At 38.3% G+C, this 21,959-nt stretch overlaps 1 long non-coding RNA gene and 1 other non-coding gene across 3 annotated transcripts in view; one reads left to right on the forward strand and one right to left on the reverse strand.

The window, feature by feature from the left end:
- Positions 1–7,900, reverse strand: part of LOC109502463 — a 33,626-nt gene extending 25,726 nt beyond the window's left edge. For both annotated transcript variants that reach the window (XR_006584552.1, XR_002161064.3), the window contains exons 1-2: positions 7,774–7,900; positions 5,514–5,560 (exon numbers count right to left, since the gene is read on the reverse strand). This is a non-coding gene — a long non-coding RNA (uncharacterized LOC109502463). The remainder of the gene's footprint in view (positions 1–5,513; positions 5,561–7,773) is intronic.
- A 4,947-nt stretch (positions 7,901–12,847) lies between these two features.
- LOC111562087 lies at positions 12,848–12,956 on the forward strand. The gene has a single exon (XR_002745142.1). It is a non-coding gene; the product is annotated as a U6 spliceosomal RNA (small nuclear RNA).
- The last annotated feature ends 9,003 nt before the right edge of the window (positions 12,957–21,959 follow it).

The following is a 21,959-nucleotide window of genomic DNA, read 5'->3' on the forward strand; positions in this document are numbered from 1 at the left end:
GCATATTACATGATCCAATAAACCACACGAAGAGACAGATTCCTATCTAGCCTTTTCTGAGCAGGGGACACCTTAAAATCTGATGCAAAAAGCTTGCTCAGAGGTCATAGGCTCTGTGTCGATTAGCCATAGGTAAGAAAGCATAAGGCCTGCTTGAGAGACTCCCTCAGTCTGCATTCAGGTGCAGGACCTATAGTTAACTAGATTTCAAACACAGTGAAGAAAGGATATCACACTGAATAGATGTTTGACTTCAGAGAAAGCCCTGCTCTTTAAGCCCCTCTTTGGTGCCACTGTACAATGAGAGACAGCATAAGACTGGTGACTAAGCCCAGCTTCAGATCCCCACTTATGAGCTGTGTGACCTCAGGCAAGTTATCTAGGCTTTCTGTGTATTGGTTTTCTCTGCCACTAAATGGGGATAATAATAGTACCTACTTCATAAAATTGATATGATGATTAAATAAGTCAATATTTATAAAGCACATAGAACAGCCCATGACACATAACACATGTGATTGTTAAGTAAAATAATAACAGTACACACATACATGCATATGCTGATTGACTCTACGTCTCTGCTTTGTCTTCCAGGATAGCCACTTCATCTTCCATACACAGCCCTCAGACAGTTCCAGGCACCCCTTCACACTAGCAAAATGGATAAAAAATTCTACCTTAGGTCTTTACACTTTATCATGAAGAGGAATAGAAGCGTGTCTCTTCCAATAGGTGTCACAGAACCTAAAGTTTTTTCTTAAAAAAAAAAACAAAGATTTCCTGTTTGCTGTAATTGGGTAATGTGGCCAGTTTAGACCTACCCCTTCAGGTAGGATTAGGTCAGTCCCACTCAAACCCATGGTTCAAGACTGAGGCAGTGGACAGGTCCCCAGAGGAAGATCAGAGTATGATTTGACCATGGGATGAAGATTTTTTTTAATGTTTATTTATTTTGAGAGAGAGTGTGTGTGTAAGCACATAAGCAGGGGAGGGGAAGAGAGAAAGGGAGAGAGAGAATCCCAAGGAGGCTCCACACCCAGCACAGAGCTTGATGATGGGCTCAATGTCATGGCTGTGAGACCATGACCTGAGCCAAAATCAAGAGTTAGATGCTTAACCAACTGAGCCACCCTAAGGGATGCAGATATTCACTATAGTTTCTACTAGATGACAAGCACCAGGCTACACATTGGGAATATAATCCTCAAAGTCACAATTCCTGCCCTCCAGGAGCTTACAACCTAGAAAAAAAACCATTATAACACAGCACAAGGAGAGAAGCACAAACATGACAGCATAGAGGAAGGTCACCCTAGTTGGCCAGGCTAGGGGGCAAAGAGGTATAAAAGAGTGGGAGTGGAAGCTGTCATGGAGCTTCCTGAAGGAGGTGAATCTTGAAAGAGAAGTAAAGCTTTATCAAGTGAGGAAGGGGGAAATGAATTTCCAAGCACAGAGCAGCACATGATCAGAGGCATAGAAAATGCAAGCAATTCAGAATGACTGGAACATAAAGTACGTGTAGGGTTGGGGAGAGGGGGCAGCAGTTAGGGAAGAGTGGGGTGATGTGAGATGGAGAGGCCAGAAGACCCCAACTCAGGTCAGATTTGTGTTGAGATCTATGTAGCAATGGCATGAATGCAATAGTTGAAAATCTGAGGTAAGTAGAGAATAAAAAAAATATCATGCAGAACAAAAGGAACCAGGAAAGAGTCTGAAAATGAGTTACCAGGGAGGTAGAAGCACTCAAGTAAAATAGAAAGAAAAAAACATTTTTAAAAGGAAAAGACTGAAAGTGGCAGCTGTTGCAAAGAGATGAGGCAGAACAGGACCTGAAAAGACTTGTGATTAGTAATTGATGTTAAACTTGCCCTCTGACAGGGCAGCTTTAGTGATGGTGGACAAGCCAGGATTGCTTAGAATTCAGTAAACAGGAGTTTAAAGTGGAAGAGATGATAGTTGGCTACTCTATCAAACACTTATATTTTATGATAAAATATGTATTCAAATACTTAAGATATGCATTCAGGAAGTTCCCTTCATAAATCTGTACTAAAAAAAATAATCAGGACTATGTACAAAGATTTATTTACAAAGGCTGTACTGTTATGTTAATTATAGCAAATAATTGTAAATAATCCTATGATTATGACTTAAAATGGCTAAATAAATTACCAAGCATCCATACAATGGAAATTTTAATGCAATGATTAAAAATCATGGTTAGAAAAACACTGACACAGGAAAAATATCAAGTTACAAAAGAGAACATCCAGAATGCCCTCAAAGTCTAAGTAAGTCTCAAAGTCTTAGAAATAAGATTGGAAGGATATAAACCAAAATGTTTACATTGGTGGTTACTTCTAGAAGTGTGACTATGGGTGTCTGAAACATGTTTGATTATTTGTACTTCCCAATTTTCTACTACTATGTTACTTTTGTGATGAGAAAAAAAAATTAAGGGCTTGCCAGTAATGAAAAAAGAATGGGATTAACTTCAAGAGAAATACGGTTGGGTTTCTTATAGGTTGAGGAAGACTGGAGTCTGTTTGTGTGAAGGGAAAAGAAGAGGAAAAATGGAAGCTAGGAGAGAGGGAGTAAATGCATAAGTCAGGCTCTGAGAGATAAAGGGGAACCTGGGGATGAGGGCTCCAGGGAGACAGGTGAAGATGGCAGAGGACCGAAAGGCAGTGGGAAAGAGACCTGATCATGGATGCACGATCACCTGCCTCTCGGTGTGGAGAGTAGGGAGATTAAAGCGATGGAGGAGAGTGGAAAAGGCTTACAACAGCTGCTGTGGGGAATTAGGAAGTCAATTAGCAATAAGTGAAGGGATTGTAGAGAGGCTCCAAGGGAGGGCCCAGCTGCCACTGAGGAGCAGGACTTGATCCCACCGCCAGTTAATATATTAGCTGCAGCCAAAGAGAAAATGTGTGGTCTGAATCCAACCAATGTCCAACGAATATCCAGAAAATGTGACCCAGAATAACTGCCACACTAAGGACCATATTAATGTATTAACTAATTTAAGCCCTGCCTCTTCCAGTTTGATCTCAGGCAGTTGTATATCTTCACTGTAACCATTATTTTAAAAAATAAAAAAAGGAGGTGGGCAAAGGTAGTAAAATGAAAAGGGATTTAGGGAAATTACACTTTATCAGGCAAAATGATGAAGTGTTAATGATTTCTTAAATAGGACACCAAAAGCACAAACAACAAAGGAAAAAATAGATAAAATAGACTTCTTCAAAATTAAAACTTTTGTGCACCAAAGGACACTATCCATAGAAAGAAAAGGCACATTTCTCTACAAAATGGAAAAAATATTTGCAAATCATATCTCTGATAAGGAATTGATAACATATAAAACCTCTTACAACTCCACAAAAATAACCCAGTCACAAAGTGGGCAAATGACTTGAATGGCTATTTCTCCAAAGAATATATACTAATGGCCAGTAGAAAAGGTGCTCAATATCACAAAGAATATATACTAATGGCCAGTAGAAAAGGTGCTCAATATCACTAATCACTAGGAAAATGTAAATCAAAACCACAATGAGATACCACTTCACACTCATTAGGATAAAGATTATTTCTGGAGCGCCTGAGTGGTTCAGTTGGTTAAGTGTCTGACTTCGGCTCAGGTCATGATCTGGCAGTTCCTGAGTTTAAGCCCTGCTTTGGGTTCTGTGCTGACAGCTCAGAGCCTAGAGTGTGTTTGATATTCTGTGTCTCCCTCTCTCACTGCCCCTCCCCAGCTCACACTCTGTCTCTCTCTCTCTCTCTCTCAAAAATAAAATAAACATTAAAAAAAAAAAAAAGATACTCTGTTAACCTAAACAAGGAAGTAAGTTGAGCAAGGTCAAATTATCAGAAATTTGAGTTTATTTGGGAATAGCAGAGGGAACTACAATTTGAGAAGCATGCTATAGCAAGCTACAGGTGAGTCCTTTGAGGGTTTGGGGCAGGCTGTATTTATGAGCAAGGAGTGCAAAGAGGGGGAAGTCCAGCCAGAGTCCCAGCAGCAAGTTCATTGGCCTGGGGATGGGGAGAGATTCTTGGTGGATGTTCATTAGTCAGGAGAGAAGTCTTGATCTTCTGTAAATCAGGCATTTACAAGAAATCAGTCTCTCAGTTAAATTCTATTCTTCTGAGGAAGGATGCATGAGAGTCTCCATTTCTTATGCTCCATTTCAATTTTATGTATGTATGTATGTATGTATGTATGTATGTATGTATGTTTATTTTTGAGAGAGAGACAGAGTGCAAGCAGGGGAGGGGCAGAAAGAGAGGGAGACACATAATCCAAAGAAGGCTCCAGGCTCTGAGCTGTCAGCACAGAGCCCGATGCAGGGCTCGAACCATGAGATCATGACCTGAGCTGAAGTTAGACGCTTGACCAACTGAGCCACCCAGGTATCCTTCCTCCAGTTCAATTTTAGATTAAAATCCTCTCACAACTCCATTAACACATTATTTATTTAGCCATCTCCTTATTGATGCATATCTAAATTGCCTACAATTTTTGTGCAATTACAAAATTTAAGTAAAATCCCTTGAATATTTATCCTGGTAAGCTCCTGTAACTATTTCTGCAGGAAAAATACCTAAAAGTGAAATTGCTGAATCATGTCATAGACTTTTAATTTATGGTACTTAATCATGTTTTATTATTTTTTTTTCAACGTTTATTTATTTTTGGGACAGAGAGAGACAGAGCATGAACGGGCGACGGGCAGAGAGAGAGGGAGACACAGAATCGGAAACAGGCTCCAGGCTCTGAGCCATCAGCCCAGAGCCCGACGCGGGGCTCGAACTCGAGGACCGCGAGATTGTGACCTGGCTGAAGTCGGACGCTTAACCGACTGCACCACTCAGGCGCCCCCTTAATCATGTTTTATAATCCACGTGGGCCAACCTAAATCTTTCTTGGAACAAGGTATAAACATAGGATGGGGATTTTACTTGCCATAGACACAAAACTGAAAGAGGGAACTTTATGCCTGTTTAGAAAGCCCACATAACTGCAAGTGAGTGGGTCAGAAATGTTTGGTGGAGGCAGGACAGATTGATAGATTTTACTCTGTGTTCTTCACTTTCCTTTTTACCTTTATTCTTATTTAGACAATAGCAAACCATTTTGGATAACTGCCTATGGCTTGTACCAACAAATAGAAGGAAGACATTCCAACAGATGAGGCTGCCCAGCAAGAGAACTCGGATCTCCTGAGATAGCTCCCCATCACTGAAATTGTTCAAGCTCAGGTGAAATGGTCCAAAAGACAGGCCATACAGTGTGGTAGTTGAGAAAGCACAGACCCTGGAGTCAGGGTGCTTGGATTTGAATCCTGGTTCTGATATTTAGCTGGGAGATCTTTTCCTTTTTTTCCTTTTCTTTTCTTTCTTTCTTTCTTTCTTTTCTTTTTTTTTTTAAGCTGGGAGATCTTGAGCAAGTTAATTACCCTTTTGTGCCTCAGTTTCTTTGGTAGTAAAATAGGAATAACGGTACCTACCTTACAGATTGTTATGCATCGCTTGTTCTCTCCATGTTTAAAAATACCTTTCAAAAGAAACATAGAGGAAGTCAGCTTTCTAAGATTAAATGCCTTGTAGCAGTTTTAAAAAATCCCCATAGAAGTTAAATCCAAAATGAGGTTGGGAGAGGGAAGAAGACCTAAGGATAAGACACTGATCAAGAATTCTGGCTCCCAATCCCCCAGCAGTAGGTGAATTCTAGTTGTTTGGGGAGCAGCATCTTAACAAGGAAATTAATAAACACAGGAATTAGAAAGACTATTATGAGAGAGAATTCAAAGTACTTTTAGGAAATTCTCTGGAGGGAAGTAGAAAGGCATGCATCATATCACACCATGGTGAAATGAAAAAACCGGATGGCAGTCAGGGACTGAGGTTTTCGTTCTAAATCTGACACTGTGCCACCTTGGCCAACTGACTTCACCTGTCTGAGCCTCATTTTCCTTTAAACAAAATCATCTCTCCATACTTTACTCTCATCAACTCTCAAGATCTTTGACTCTAGCAATCAGTACTCAAGTTGAAAAGATTTGATGGTCTGGGGCCTCACACTGAGACAAATGAAAGTCTGTAGAATGCCAAACCCCCCCATCAAGAAGGCAAATCAAGAGAATCCTATGGGGTGCCTGGGTGGCTCAGTCAGTTGAGTGTCTGACTTTGCCTCTGGTCATGATCTCACAGATAGTGAGTTTGGGCCCTGTGTCAGGCTCTTGTGCTGAAAGCTCAGAGCCTGGGGCCTGCTTTGGATTCTGTGTCTCCCTCTCTCTCTACCCCTTCCCCACTCATGCTCTGTCTCTCTCTCTCTCTCTCAAAAATAAATAAACATTTAAAAATAAAAAAAAATAAAAAACAAGAGAGAACCTTAGAGGGCTGATGTGGAATTGGCTGCCCACTGAGGACTCTGTTCTCTAGGGAACAATTTGGCTTAGTTGCCTCTTTCAAAGTCATAGAACCACAGACTGCCAGAACCAGAAACCACCCATTCTCACCTTCTCATTCTGCAGTTAAGAAGAGGCTCAGAAAAGTTAAGTTACTTGGCATAGGTCATGCAGAAGGACATGGCAGAGCCAGGAATAGACATCAACCATCTTGATAGATCAGTTTTTCCTACTACCCTTGCTGTCTGGAAATGTGGGAGCCCAGGGCCTAGCACACAGCAAGTGATCACTTATATTTGGTTTTTAGTTGAACAGCATCCTGGACACAAGCAGGGCTGGTGGCTACAGTAATCAAAGGAGACACTGGTTTCAGGTGCAGAATTAAAGGGGAGGGGTCAAAAAACCTCAATACTCAAAACAGTATTTTAATGCACTATTTAAAAATTAAAAGTCAATGAACAAAATACAAAATATAAAAACTTTAAAATAAAGACAGAATCCGAACGTGCATTTGTACAACAGTGCCTCACCTATCTTGTCCTAATCCCGACCCTGACTCCAATAAAATTTTGCTTACAAAAAAAAGGTTGACAAGCCACAGCCATAGTTTGCAGATTCATTTAAAATATTGCATTAAAACATTATGTATCCTGATTTCTGAACTTTTTGATGCCCCCTTAAATTTCATGCCTAAGGCAAGTGCCTCACTTTTTTCATCCTAGTACAGCCTAGGCAACACAAGGAATGTCTGGCACCCAAGGCATGCTCTACCTAAAATCCAAGGTTTCCTAACCATGGTTCCATGCCCCACCCCCCTCCATGGGAGTATGCAGATAGATTCTAGGGATCCATGAATCTCCTCAGGTTATAGGCAAAGTACTGTGTTCACAGGTCTTTTCCTGGGAAAACAAAAGGTCCTTAGTCTTCATAGTTTCAAAAGGACTCCAAAAAGGCTAAGAACCCTGACACAGAATGAGGCAGGAAGTTTCCTTCTTATACAAAACCACCCCACCTGCCACTTTCCTGTGTTTTCATCTCTCTTTATTATTCTCCCTACATAAAATGTACATCTATAAGAAAAAGCTAATATGTTCATTCTCACACAAGTGCAAAAGACAGGATAAGACACAAAGCCCTGAGCAACGTTTATTCACTGTAGCTCAAAAGCCTTGGGCCAATATTAAGAGCCTCTCAAGGAAGCAATTTAAGTAATAGGTAAATGCTTCAGGGGTACATCTCCCTGGCCCTCCACCTCAAATCACAAGTCTGAGAGACTTCCGTAACCCTTCCCAGGTGTTTCTCATCCACAACCAACATCCTTTCAACAAGACAAGTCATGAGGAGTAAGGAAAAACAGCACCGGCTAAAAATGAAAGGATCTCTGCGAAGCCAGCAGCCCAGCAATCCTGTAAAAACCCTTCACCAGGCTTCGCCTGGAGGAGAATTTCCTAGACAGGCCTCAGAAAGTCTCAGACACCAAGTACGCAAGACCGGAAGCGTGGGGGCGGGGACCCGCGCAGGGACTCACGGGGAGGAAGTAGATCACCCAAGAGGCCAGCCGGCCCTGATTGAAGGTTGATAAATGGTTGCCTGTTTCACGCTACCTCTATTAACTGCAATCGAAGTGGCAAATATTTACCTTGGAATCCGACTGACTGAAAATATTTGGTTGGAGCCAGATGCGTCGCGTGTCTGTCCCTGAAATATTAGCCAAAGGAGTGATTTAAGAAAATAAAATGGTGGGTGGGGTGCCTGCCTGGCTGAGCTGTTTACTTTCCTTCTGCAGAGCGTGTGGAGCTTCTAACAATCCCGTAGGGAATGTGAACAGCTGGGAAGCAGGCCAGACTGGGGGAGAGAGAGAGGGTCTGTTTTGCTTTGGGCAGATAGTTTTACATAAATCAGAGATGTGGAAATATACATCTTAAGGCTCTTGGTAATGCTCTCAAAACAATTTACCTAGGAGAAGTAAACTGTGAAGTGGTTGTGTTAACATCTTTAGTTCTAAAGCACGGCTAAAATAAGGGCACTAGTTACTTGGGAACGGCAACTCCTTTTAGAAATGCTACTGCTTTCTAAGCAGCTTATCTGTCCTGAGGTGTGGGCGAGACAATTCATATAGCTTAGGGTTGAACAAGATGCTTACTATGCACCTGGCACTGCAGTCAGCTTTATTGGCCCGTTGTCTAGCAATTCTCAGAACCAGAAGAAACCTGGGATGAGTTACCATTAGCTAGCTCCATTTTCCAGGTGAGAATCAGCTTCAATCAGAAATGTTGCATGAGTTATCCAAGACCTCAGGACTCATTAGTTGACAGAGCTGGGATTGGAACCCAGACAATCTGACACCTCCACTCTTTGCCTTCCCTGGAGTGCACCAGTTATTGTGAGATGCATCTCTGGCCTGTAATTCTACAGGGGAGGGGAATGAGATTCATGCTGCTGATTGGGGAGGTTTTACCTGTCTGTGGCCAACAGTAACCTGTGGGAAATGCTGCTTGTGAGAAAAGTAGAACTAAAAATAAATGTAACAAAAATAAACTACCAGTAAAATACTTTTTAAAAAAGAAGTCAATATTTTATCTCTTCTTCAAATGTAAAGAGAATACAAAATATATGGGGGTGTGGACTCAAGTAATAGAATCTTTGTCTCCCCCAAGGGCAGAAACAAAGAGTCAGAGGAGGCAAACTGAGTACCTGATAAACATTACAGACTGTGCCCACTTTCTCCAACCTTCCTTAACCTAATCTTAATCTAGAATCTGTGTCTAAAGATATGACATTTTAAAGAAGTTACATTAATCAAATAGTTACTTTGAGAACAACTGATTGTTTTTAATTGAACTAATTTTTTTTTCTAGATTGGATTCTGTGTGTTAACAGAAACCATTTATTAAAATATAATTCCTGACTTCCCAGTCACTTAGCCTAGAAGCCTTCAAATTATCTTAGTCTCTGCCTCACCTTTGCTACACCTAACCTACACCTAACCCTATCTCTCACCCTAACCCTACAAATGACCCGCACTCACCCATGAGGGTTTCAGTGGCTCCTTCTGCATTGAGGTGACCACCTGGCTCTAGCCTGGCATTCTAGGCACTCCTTGATCTGTCCCAGCCTAACTGGAAGCTCAGTTGTGGGATCCAAGAGAGCTTGAAATCTAATTCCATCCCCACTACTGAATAACTGAGGGTACTTCCCTTCTCTGTCTGCCTTAGTGCCTTCATCCATAAAATGAAGGTGTTGGGATAAATGATTCACTGGTCCTTATAATTGGAACATTCTTTGCATCTGCCTCTTAAGCTTTCTTTCCTGTGTCTTTCCTTCATGCACCATGTGCTTTAGCCCCAATAGACCCAGGAACCAGCACAAGCCCTGCACATTCCTATTTCTGCCTTTCTGCCTTCATCTGGACTGTCCTTCCTCCTTTATTTCCAGATGACCAAATCCTATTAAAGACTCACATATAATGCCAACAACCTCAGGAAGCTTCCTTGATTCAGTCTAGGAATTACATAACCTAGTAGCTTTTGAGCCTAGTATCTTTTAACCTAGTATCTCGTTTTGAGCACAGAACCATGTTTGGATTGTTCATATATTTTCAGGGTCCAGGTCACCTTTGTATCCTCTGCAGTGCCAGGCTAAAAGAAGACATTTAGTTAAAGAGCAGCTGGTAATAAATGGGAACGAAATGTTAGTTGATATTAACTACTAGAAAGTAGAAAATACCTATTAAATGTGAGCTATTGTTTTTAATCCAGTGATAATTATAGATGTTTATAGAGTAGAATGAATGAAATAAATTGCAAGACAAAAAAACCTATGAAAATATGTCAAGTTTTGTTAGGCTGGGTCGAAAGACATAAAGTAAAAGGACATACACTACTTAGTAACACCCAGAAAACTGAGGCAATATTTGGGGTCAACTTTTCTAGTTGTATGCAGGTAGACATGTTTAAAATTTAAAGAACCATAGAAACCTTAAACTTGAACAGGTAGTCTATAAGAGATTTTAATCTCAACACTGAAATTCTCAATTCTTTCTGTTGCAATAAACATCTTAACATATTGAGTACTTTTTAAAAATTAAACTCTAAAATAGAAAAGTAACCTGATTTATTTATCAATTTAACTGAAAATAATATATAAATAAATTTCAGATTTAGTGCTCAAATATCAACAGTGAGCTACCTCAAGTATTTAAAAAAAATTTATTTTTATTTTTATTTTTTTAATTTTTTTTAACGTTTATTTATTTTTGAGACAGAGAGAGACAGAGCATGAATGGGGAGGGTCAGAGAGAGGGAGACACAGAATCTGACACAGGCTCCAGGCTCTGAGCTGGCAGCACAGAGACCGACACGGGGCTCGAACTCATGGACCGCGAGATCATGACCTGAGCCGAAGTCGGCCGCTTAACCGACTGAGCCACCCTGGTGCCCCCCCCAAAAATTTTTTTAATGTTTATTTATTTCTGAGACAGAGAGAGACAGAGCATGAGTGGGGGAGGGGCAGAGAAAGAGGGAGAGAGAATCAGAAGCAGGCTCCAGGCTCTGAGCTGTCAGCACAGAGCCCAATGCGGGGCTTGAACTCACAAACCGTGAGATCATGACCTGAGCCAAAGTCGGTCGCTCAACCGACTGAGCCACCCAGGCAGCCCTCAAGTATTTTAATATATAAATGCCTACATGTACAACATGTCCTGTTGAGAACACAACCATTACAAATGATTGGAGGCAATAAGCTGCTATTGCAGGCTGTAGGAAAAATTCTGCAGCTGTGGAAAGAAAAGGTCTCTGTCTTGAGTAAAAAGCATTTGACCATGAACGCAACTGGGTATCAAAACCTTACTTTGGCTAATGAGAGAGTACAACGTCAAGAACAGGGGGGCAGGGAATGGAAAAATGTTTCTAGCACTGCCTTTTCCCCTTCCTTCCTCCCTCCCTTCCTTCCTTCTTTCCTCCCTCCCTTCCTTCCTTCTTCCTTTCCTTCTGACCCAAAAGGAATACAACATTATACAAAATTTAAAGTTGCAGGTATAACACATATAGTGAAATCTCCCCAGATTCCATCCCACTTCCCCCCATCCCTAAATAATCATTGTTAACATTTTGGCACATGTGCCTCCGTTTTTTCCCTGCATTTGCTAACATTATTTTTGTTACTATTGATTTTTCCAGAATGGGATCATAGTTTATATGTCACTCAGTGACTTTCTTTGCAACAAGTCAAATCCCTAGCATTATGATATTATGGATGTACCCACGACTTTGCTGATGGATTTTTACTGATATTCCACAGTTTTAAACAATGCTCTCGTGTACGTCCTTGTATACATACCCTTTTGCTTATGACATTGCTTTCTGACAGGGCAGACCCCATTTTTAAGAGCTGCAGAGGAGAAGCCTTAGTTCAGCAGTTTTTTATTGATAAAACAGTTCATCAGCGAAGCAGTTTCAAGGCAGATTAGATAAAACTATACTTGGGAACAGAAGGACTCACACCACACCCAAATTCAAAGGGATTTCTCAAGAGGCAGAGAGCCCTCCTCTCTCAGCAGCTATCACACCTACCAGGTTTATCTTTGGAAGTTGAGCCAGTTACCTTCCATACCTGAGTTCCCTCTGCAATACATAGATCTGGAGGGCATTAGTGTATCACACGTATGTAAAATGCATGAAGCATGGGCGTTCACATTTGTGAATTAGAATGATGACAGGTAGGGAGATTCAAGAAGTTTAATATTCAAGATTTTCAGCTGAGAGGGGTGTATTTGAAAAGTCCTTGTGTAACTGGGGGAAGGGAGAGTGGCTTTGTTTGATAGCTACATACTGTCTGCAGCCCAACTCCAGTGTGTTGGTGCAGAACTCTGAGCCTGCCACCTTTTCTGAGAGCCTCTGTAATTCCTTCCACTCTGGCTGGGAAGCATGTCTTTAATACATCTCCTCTGAGTGGAGGCTTTGCTCTGACCATCTTCAGTGGCCTCCAAGCTTGTCAGGCTCTGATATGAGCAAGAAGAGCCACCACTTCCTATCTGGTAGGCGACCAAACTTACTGTGAGTGCCTGTGGCGAGATGGCCACTCACTCAAATAAACCGTTTCTGAACGTGTTTGGTTTTTGGCCGGAGTCAGGAGATTTCCTCTTTCTTTTGGTCAATGAGGATTTAAAAATAAAAAAACATCCAATTTGAACCTCTCCTCCAGCACCCTCCGACTCCTCATTCTACAGATGAGGAAACTAAGGCCAGAGTGTAAAGTGACTGGCCCAAGGCCTTATGAGTCACAGAGCTTCTTAATTCCTCCAGATTACTGCCTGTCTTTTAATTAGCATTAACAGCTAGTTGTCATCAGGGAACCATCAGCATTAGCAGAACTTGTCTGTTCGAGTCTTTGTCTTGAATGCTCCAGAGAGATTTATCAGAATAGAAGCAACAGTTGTGCTTGCTTTGGCAGCACATATACTAAAAATTAGAACAATACAGAGAAGATTAAGCACGGTCCCTGTGCAAAAATGACACGTAAAGTAGAAATAAGTTATAGTAATAATAAATTATCATACAATAAACGGATAAGTATAACATGCCAGATGCTGTTCTAAATCTTCTAGATCCTATGACTGTTACTTTTTCCCCTCTTTCTTGCTTTGCCTTCTCTTGATTTTTCTTCCTCTAATTTGATTTCTCTCTAATTGGTTGGAAAGTGTGTGTGCTTGTGTTTATTATTTATAAACTAGCTGGCTTAGCATGCTGATTTAACAAAAAGTCTGAAGTTAATATCTTTACCTTACTCCTAAATAATGAAGGATGATTTTAATTCACATATAAGCCTAGTATTTTAATTCTGGTCTATCCCCTCCCCACAAAATTAAGAGTATGTTGTGACATGTTTTTCCATAGTCAATGTTTGCTGAGATATGCCCTCATATTTACCAAAATGTTTTTGTTCAATGTTTTTTTCTTACATCTCAGGCTTTTCATTTTTTTTATTCTGTGAAAGTACATCTTTTATGATTTCATTTAGTGATTGTTTTTGGGTGATGCATGTTCTCCAGTTATTGAAGGGAAGGAGAAGTTTTATTGGTTTTGTTTGCCTGGAAACAATATTCTTTATGTAATTATTTTCTTGAAATGTAGCTTCATTGAATGTGGAATTCCAAGGTCGACAGCTATTTTCTCTTAACATATTGAAGAAATTCTTACACTGTATTCTCTTCCTTAGTTGCTCTTATAAAGTGAACTGTCAGTCTAATTGCCCTTTTTTATAGGTGGTTTTCTTTTCTCTTTGACTGCTTTAAGATCTCTCTCTTTCTCTTTCTCTCTGTCTCTCTGTCTTTCATAGATTCATTTGTATTCTGCTGTTTCACTATGATGTGTCTAGGAGAGAACTTCTTCTTACATATGATGCTTGAGATTCACTGAATTTTCTGGATCTAAGAAACACTGGCTCTTTTGCATTCTCATCATTATCTACTTCTGGAACTCTGCTGGACTTTCACACCTTGGCCTTAGTCTTTTTATAACATGTCCCTTTTTAAATCTCACTCTACTACATGTAGATAATTTCTTTAGATCCAGTTCTCCAATTCTTTCTTCAGCTATGCTTGGTTTCTTTTTAATGCATTGAGGTATTTTTGTACAACTTTACTGAGCCATAATCAACATACAATAAACAGCACATATTCAAAGTGTACACTTTGATAAATTCTGACATGTGCATAAACTCATAAAACCGTCACCACAACCAATATAATGAACAAATCCTTTACCCCTCAAAGTTTACTCATGTCTTTTTAAATTTTTTAAAAGATTTTCGGGGTGCCTGGATGGCTCAGTCGGTTAAGAGTCCGACTCTTGGTTTCAGCTCAGGTCATGATCCCATTGTTTCATGAGTTTGAGCCCCACATCGAGCTCTGCGCTGGCAGTACTGAGGCTGCTTGAGATTCTCTGTCCCTTTCTCTCTGCCCTTTCCCCACTTGTGCTATCTCTGTCTCTCTCAAATAAATAAATTTTTAAATTTTTTTTTAAAAAGTAAATTCAATTTTTTAAAGATTTTCTTTTTTAAGTAATCTCTACACCCAATGTGGGACTCAAACTTGTAACTCTGAGATCAAGTGTCACACACTCCACCGACTGAACCAGCCAGGCACCTCTCCTAATGTCTTTTTGTACTGTTTTCTCCAGTCCTTCCCTACCACTACCCTTTGTCAATCAACCATTAGTTCACTTTCTATCATTATAGATTAATTTGAATTTTTTGGAATTTTATACATATAGAATTATATAGTATGGCTCTTTTTTGTTTGTTTTTTTTTTTGGTCTGATTTCCTTCACTCAATAAAATTATTATGAAGTTTATCCATGAACATTGTTAAATCTATATATAGTTCATTTATTTTTATTGCTGAATAGTACTCCGTTGTATGGATATGCCATAGTTTTTATCTTGTCACTTACCATTGGACATGTCCAGTTCTTAGCCATTGCAAATAAAGTTGCCACAAACAATCATGTACGTCTTGTTAGGGACATGTGCTTTCATTTTTCTTAGGTAAATATTTAGTAATGGAATAGCTGAATTATATGGTAGGCATATGTTTAGCCTTTTTTTTTTTTTTAAGACACTGCCAAAGAGTTTTCTGAAGCGGTTGCGTCATTTTACATTTTCATCAGCGGTGAATGAGAGTTCCAATTGTCTACATCCCGGCCAGTGTGGTATTATGAGGTTTCTTTCTATTAGATATGTAGTTATATCACATTATGGTTTTAATTAGCATTTCTCTAATGACTAATGACATTGAACATCTTTTCCTGTGCTTATTTGCTATCTGTATATCTTCTTTAGTGAAATGTTTGTTTAAATGTTTTGCTTATTTTTAAATTGGGTTGTCCCTTTCTTACTGAATTATAATATTCTCTACATATTCTAGATACAAGAATTTTGTCAGATATATGTATATCTTGCAAATATCTTTTTGACAGTCTATAGCTTGCCTTTGCATTTTTTAAATTGTGTTCCTTGAAGAGCTAAACCTTTTAATTTTGATGAAATCTAATTTATTGATGTTTTCTATTAGAGTCATGATTTTTATGTCATATTTTTTAAAATATTTGACAAATTCAAATAGGATTGTCATATATAATATATATATTATATATATGTATATACATATAATTTTAGAGTGTGTGCGAGCAGAGAGTGGGAGAGAGAGAGAGAGAGAGAGAGAGAGAATCTTTTTTTTTTTTTAAATCTTTTTTACCGTTTATTTATTTTTGAGACAGAGAGAGACAGAGCATGAACGGGGGGGGGGGGGGGGGGGGCGGTCAGAGAGAGGGAGACACAGAATCCGAAACAGGCTCCAGGGTCTGAGCTGTCAGCACAGAGCCCGACGCGGGGCTCGAACTCATGAACCCTGAGATCATGACCTGAGCCGAAGTCGGCCGCCTAACTGACTTGAGCCACCCAGGCGCCCCGAGAGAGAGAGAGAATCTTAAGCAGGTGCCATGCTTAATGCAGAGCCCAACATGGGCTTGACCCTGGTATCATGACCTGAGCCAAAATCAAGAGTCGGATGCTCAACCGACTGAGCCACCCAGGTACCCCTATCTTATATAATTTTATGTAGAAACTTCATAGTTTTAAATCTATGTTTTAGTCAGTGATATATTATTTTTTATATGATGGGATGCAGAATCAAAGTTGATATTTTTCCATATGGCTACTCAATTTTTCCAATACCTTTTGTTGAAAAAATTATTCTCCTCTCCTCTACCTCTCTCCCATTGAATTACCCTGGTATCTTTGTTGAAAATCAATTAACCTTATATGCCTGAGTCTCTTTCTTGACTCTGTTATATTATGTTGATTAATTTGCCTAACTTTACACCAATACCAGAGTGTCCTAATTGTTGCAGTTTTTTTTTCTAATTGTTGTTTTTTTACTAAGTTTTGAAATCCAGTAGTATAAGTACTGAAGCTTTATTTTTATTTTTGTTTGTCTTATTTTCAAAGTTGTTTTAGTTATTCTAGGTCCTTTTCATTTCTATATAGATTTCAGAATCCTTTGGTCAATTTATAAAAAAAAGTCTGTTGAGATTTTGACTGGGATAGTATTAAAACTTTAAATCAATTTGGGGAGGATTGGTATTTTAGTATATGTGCTGCCGAAGCAAGCACGGAGGATTGGTATTTTAATAATCTCTAGTATTCTGATCCATGAACATGATATATTTATCTCTCCATCTTTTTAGGTCTTCTTTAATCTCTTTCACCAATGTCCTGTAGTCATCATGGTATAGTTATTATATTTTTTTTGTCAAATTTATTCCTATTTCTTATTTTTATGCTGCTGTAAGTGGTATTGTTCTTGTAATTTTAATTTCTAACTCTTTATTGCTTGTATAGTTGATCCTTAAACAATCACAGATTTAAACCATGTAGGTCCACTTATACATGGATTTTTTTACAGTACAGTACAGTACTGTATTTTTTTCTCCCCTAACAATTTCCTTTCTCTGGCTTACTTTATTGTAAGGATCCAGTACATAATACATATAACATATAAAATATATGTTTATCAACTGTTTATGTTATTGGTAAGGCTTCTAGTCAACAATAGGCTATTAGTAGTTAAGTTGTGGGATAGTCAAAAGTTACATGCAGATTTTTGACTGCATGGGGGTCAGTGCCCCCCCATATTATTCAAGGGTCAACTGTATATAGAAATACAATTGAGTTTTGCACTATGATCATGTATCCTGAAAATGTGCTCAACTCACATGTAAGTTCTAGTAAGTTCTTTTTGTAGGGTCCATGGGATTATCTACAAAGATAATCATGATGTCAACAAATACAGTTTTTTTCCTCTTTACTAATCCATTTACCTTTAATTTGTTTTTCTTGACTTACATACTGGCTAGAAATTCCACTACAATGTTGAATAGAAGTGGTAAGACCAAGCATGTTTGCTTTGTACTTGATCTCAGGGGGAAAGAATTCGGTTTTTCATTATTAAGTATGTTAGCTGTAGATTTTTTTATAGATGTCCTTTATTAGGTTGAGGAAGTTCTCTTCTATAACCAGTTTGGTAAAACTTTTTAGCAGAAATAGATGTTGAATTTTGTCAAATGCTTTTTCTGCACCTATTGAAATAAACATACGGTTTTTCTATTTTTTAGCCCGTCAATATGGTGAAAAAAATTTTTAAGTTTATTTATTTATTTTAGAGAGCAAGAGCAAGTGGGGCAGGGGCAGAGAGAGAGAGAGAGAGAGAATCTTAAACAGGCTCCCCACTGCTAGCATGGAGCTGATGTGGGCCTTGAACTCACGAAATGGTTTAACATGTTAAAGTTAATATAATTCACCATATCGAGGTGCCTGGGTAGCTCCGTGGGTTATGCGTCTGACTCTTGATTTCTGCTCAAGTCGTGATCTCATGGCTCCTGAGTTCAAGCCCTGCATCAGGCTGTATGCTGACAGTTCATAGTCTGCTTAGGATTCTTTCTCTCTATCCCTCTGTCTCTCTCTCAAAATAAATAAATAAACATTAAAAAAACAAAATGTTAAACCAAGCTTGTATTCTTGGAATAAAACTCTCCTGGTTATGATATATTATCCTTTTTATGTATTGTTGGATTTGATTGGCTAAAACTGTTAGAATTCTTACATCTATGTTCATGAGGAATATTGGTCAGTGGTTTCCTTATAATGTTTTCTTTGGTTTGAGTATCAAAATAACGCAAGCTTCATAGAATGTTATGAGAAGTATTCACTTGTCTGGAAGAGTTTTTATAAAATTTGTATTATTTCTTCCATAAATGTTGGGTAAAATTTATCAGTGACACCAGTCACAAGTAGTGTTTTCTTTTGGAAAGACTTAAGTTCAATTTCCTAAGTAGAAATAGAGCTAATTCAAATCACCTATTTCTTGAGTGAGCTTTGGTAGTTTGTGTCTTTCAAGGAATTTGTCCACTTCTAAGTTTTTTAATTTATTGGCATGAATTATTCATAATTTCTTCATATCTATAGAATCTGTAATGATACCACCTCTCTCATTCTTGATTTGGCAACTTGTGTCTTCTTTTATTCCTGCTTAGTGTGGCTAGAAGTTTATTTTTTCTGTTTTCCATTTCATTAGTTTCTGCTCTTGTCTTCATTATGACCTTTATTCTGCTTACTTTAGGTATAATTTGTATCTTTTCTAGTTGTTTAAGGTGGAAACTGCTGTTATTGACTTAAAATTTTTCTTCTTTTCTAATATAGGTATTCAGTGCTATAGATTTCCTACTAAGCACTGCTTTATTGAATTCCAGATATTTTAATATGTTGTATTTTCATTATCAGTTCAAAATACTTTCTAACTCCCCTTTTAATTTCTCTGACTTGTATGATATTAGTTTGTAAATATTTGGATATTTCAAGATATCTTTCTGTTATTGTTATTATTATTTTTTTTTTTTTGATGGGGAAAGAGAGAGAGGCAGAAGGAGAGAGAGACAGAGAGAAAATCTTGAACAGACTCCATGCTCAGCATGAGCCTGATGTGGGGCTCAGTCTCACGACTATAAGATCATGACCTGAGCCGAAATCAAGAGTTGAACACTTAACCAACTGAGCCACCCAAGTGTCCCTCTGTTATTGAGTTATTTAATTTCATTATGATCGGAAATAAACTTTGTATAATTGGAATCACTTTAAATATATTAGTACTACTTCTATGTCTCATATGGCAAATAATTTTTTTACTTAAAAAATATATATGTTGTGTGTACTTCAAAAAATGCTTATTCTTCTGTTGTTGGATGTAATGTTCTATATTTGTCAATTGGAACAAGTTTTTTGATAGTGTTGCTTATGTCTAGTCTACCAATTATTGAGAGAGTAGTGTTGACTCTGACTGTAATTGTGGATTTATCTATTTTTCCTTGCAGTTTTGCTTCATGTATCTTGAAGCATTATTTTTAGTTGCATAATATTTATGATTGTGGCATTTTCTTGAGAAACTGTCTCCTTTATCTGTAAGAAACATCACTCTTTATCTCTGATAATATTTTTGCTTTGAAATCTGTGTTGTCTGATATTAAAATAGGCACTCCAGCTTTCTTTTAATTAGTGTTATCATGGTATATCTCCTTTCATTCTTTTACTTTTAACCTGTTTGGTTCTATATTTAAAATAGATTGTGTGTGTGTGTGTGTGTGTGTGTGTGTGTGTGTGTGTGCACAGCATATAATTAGATCTTGTTTTTTCTATCCACGCAGATAATGTCTGACTTTTAATTGGGATTTTTTTTTTTTTAAGAAAGTAGACTATCTATACAGGAAAGTTCCTTTCTAATGTAAAACAGAGTTTAGAGAAAAGCTGGTCAGTGCTGGCAGGGCAGCTCCATATGATGAAGTTCTGGGGTGTTGGTGGGGCTCGTGGATTCCGGAGCCAATGACCAAGAAGGAATTCTTGAAGATGTGCAAAAAGGTGATTTTATTAAAGCATGGGGACAGGACCCACGGGCAGGAAGAGCTGCTGGGATTTTTTTTTTAATTGGGATCTTTGGAACTGTGCTGCCCAATACAGTAGCCACTAGCCACATATCCCTATTTAAATTAACTAAAATTAATTAAAATTTAAAAATCAATTCTTCAGGCACACTAGCCAAATTTCAAGTGCCCAATAGCCACATGTGGCTAGGAGCTGCAGTATTGAACAATACTAGTTTAAATCATTCATCTTTACATATAATGGAATTACTGATATGGTTAGGTTTGAGTCTAACATCTTGTTATTTGTTTTCTATTTCTCTCATTTGTACTTTATTCCCTTTTTATTTCTGGAAGCTCTATTTGCTTTCAAATATGCTTGGTCATTCTTTATTGTCATTTTTCTCTGCTCATAATTTCAAATATTCATTTAATTTCTTTAAATATATTAAACATAGATTTAGGAAATCTATTTTGTGTCAGTTCCAACATCTGAAATATTTGTGGGTCTATATTTGCTGAAATTTGCTTTGATGGTTCTCATTCATGGTGTCTTGTTTCCATTGTATGTTTTGTGATTTTTAAAAACATATAAGCTGTCCATTTTCATTGGAACCAACCAGTAGGAATTCTTTTGAGATATGAACTAAAGTTACATTCCTCCTGAGAAATTTGCTTTTGTTTCTATCAGTTTCCTGGGGTGCTACCAATGTGGGACTATAGTTAAATTAAAATTTTAACTTAAAATCCAAGTGAATCCTGACAGAAAACACATGTGAGGACCAACTAGGTTTATGAATTCTCAAGGAAGAATTCTGTCTCATCCACCAGCACCAAGGTGAAGATAGGCATTTCTTCATTATCTCTTGTGCAGTGTGATTTCTTATTCAGCCTTGCACTGAGGGTGTGATAAGGTGGCTTTCCTATTTGTTTCTCCACCTTGGTCAGCTAACTTGTAACTTCTGGCTCCACGCTGTGATTCATACAGCTGTCGAGGAGGAAAGACTCCCTAGAGTTTGAAAAAACGTTCAGAGTGATAGCTGGCTGGGCACTTGTTTCCTGACCAGATTTCCTACTTTCATTACTGGTTTTGAAATCAACAAATTCTTTACTTTGGATGTATTTACAATTATTTAAAAATATTATACCCAGAATTTTAGTTGCTCGCTTCAAACTGAAGGGTTGTTCAGAGTATTTAATCCATAATACTACAAGAAATGGAAATTTCCAGCTCTATTATTTTTCCGATTGGATGCTAGGTGATAAATTTCAGAGGCATTGGTTAACAATAAGAGCATAGCAACTATTATATGTTGAGTGTCTACTCTGGTTCAGGCATTTTGCACATAAAATCTCCAGTCTTCACAATAATCCTACTAATAGCTTTATTCTTTCCATTTAACAGATAAAACAATGAAGGTTAAATTATCCAAAGTCACACAAGTAGTCAGCAAAGGAACCTGACCTCTGCTCTTTGCGATCAATTCTGATCTCCTTTTCAAGCTGCCAAGTCTTTTCTCTTAATATTGAAAATACACAGTAGCTTTTATATTTAACAGCAGGCAGTGAAAGCAGGTTGAGCAGAGAAGAGATTTTTAAGGGATAAGATTTTCCACTTATGTCCCAATATGTAGCCTCCCATCATTTCACCCTATATTTCTGAAACAGTGCTTCATCAGGTTCAAAATGCTCTGCAGTGAAATGGTCATGCAGAAACTTGCTTCATAACATTAGAAGCCAGAACTCTCAGATCTCCCTATCTCCATAATATCCCTAAAGCTCCAGGTGAATCTTCATTTGTGCAAGACACAGAACCAATTCTTTCATCTGAATTCTGTTTTAGACCCTGACATACCCAATGGGACTTTCTCATAACTGCAGCCCGTAGATGTCATTTTTCTTCATTTTGGGGGTTGGTGGCTTTTGTCCTTAGCAGCTGTGGCCTTAGACTTTATCTGGGTTTGCAATCAGGAAGCTGTGATACTTCCTGAGACTGTTCAGGGTACAATTTACACAATACAAACTGAGTTCACTTTCTTCACTTTGGAGTTGCGCTGGGGTCCTTAATGGGTTGACTGTA

Source organism: Felis catus, chromosome C1, assembly GCF_018350175.1.
Source record: "Felis catus isolate Fca126 chromosome C1, F.catus_Fca126_mat1.0, whole genome shotgun sequence".
In the NCBI taxonomy this organism is placed as follows: domain Eukaryota; kingdom Metazoa; phylum Chordata; class Mammalia; order Carnivora; family Felidae; genus Felis; species Felis catus.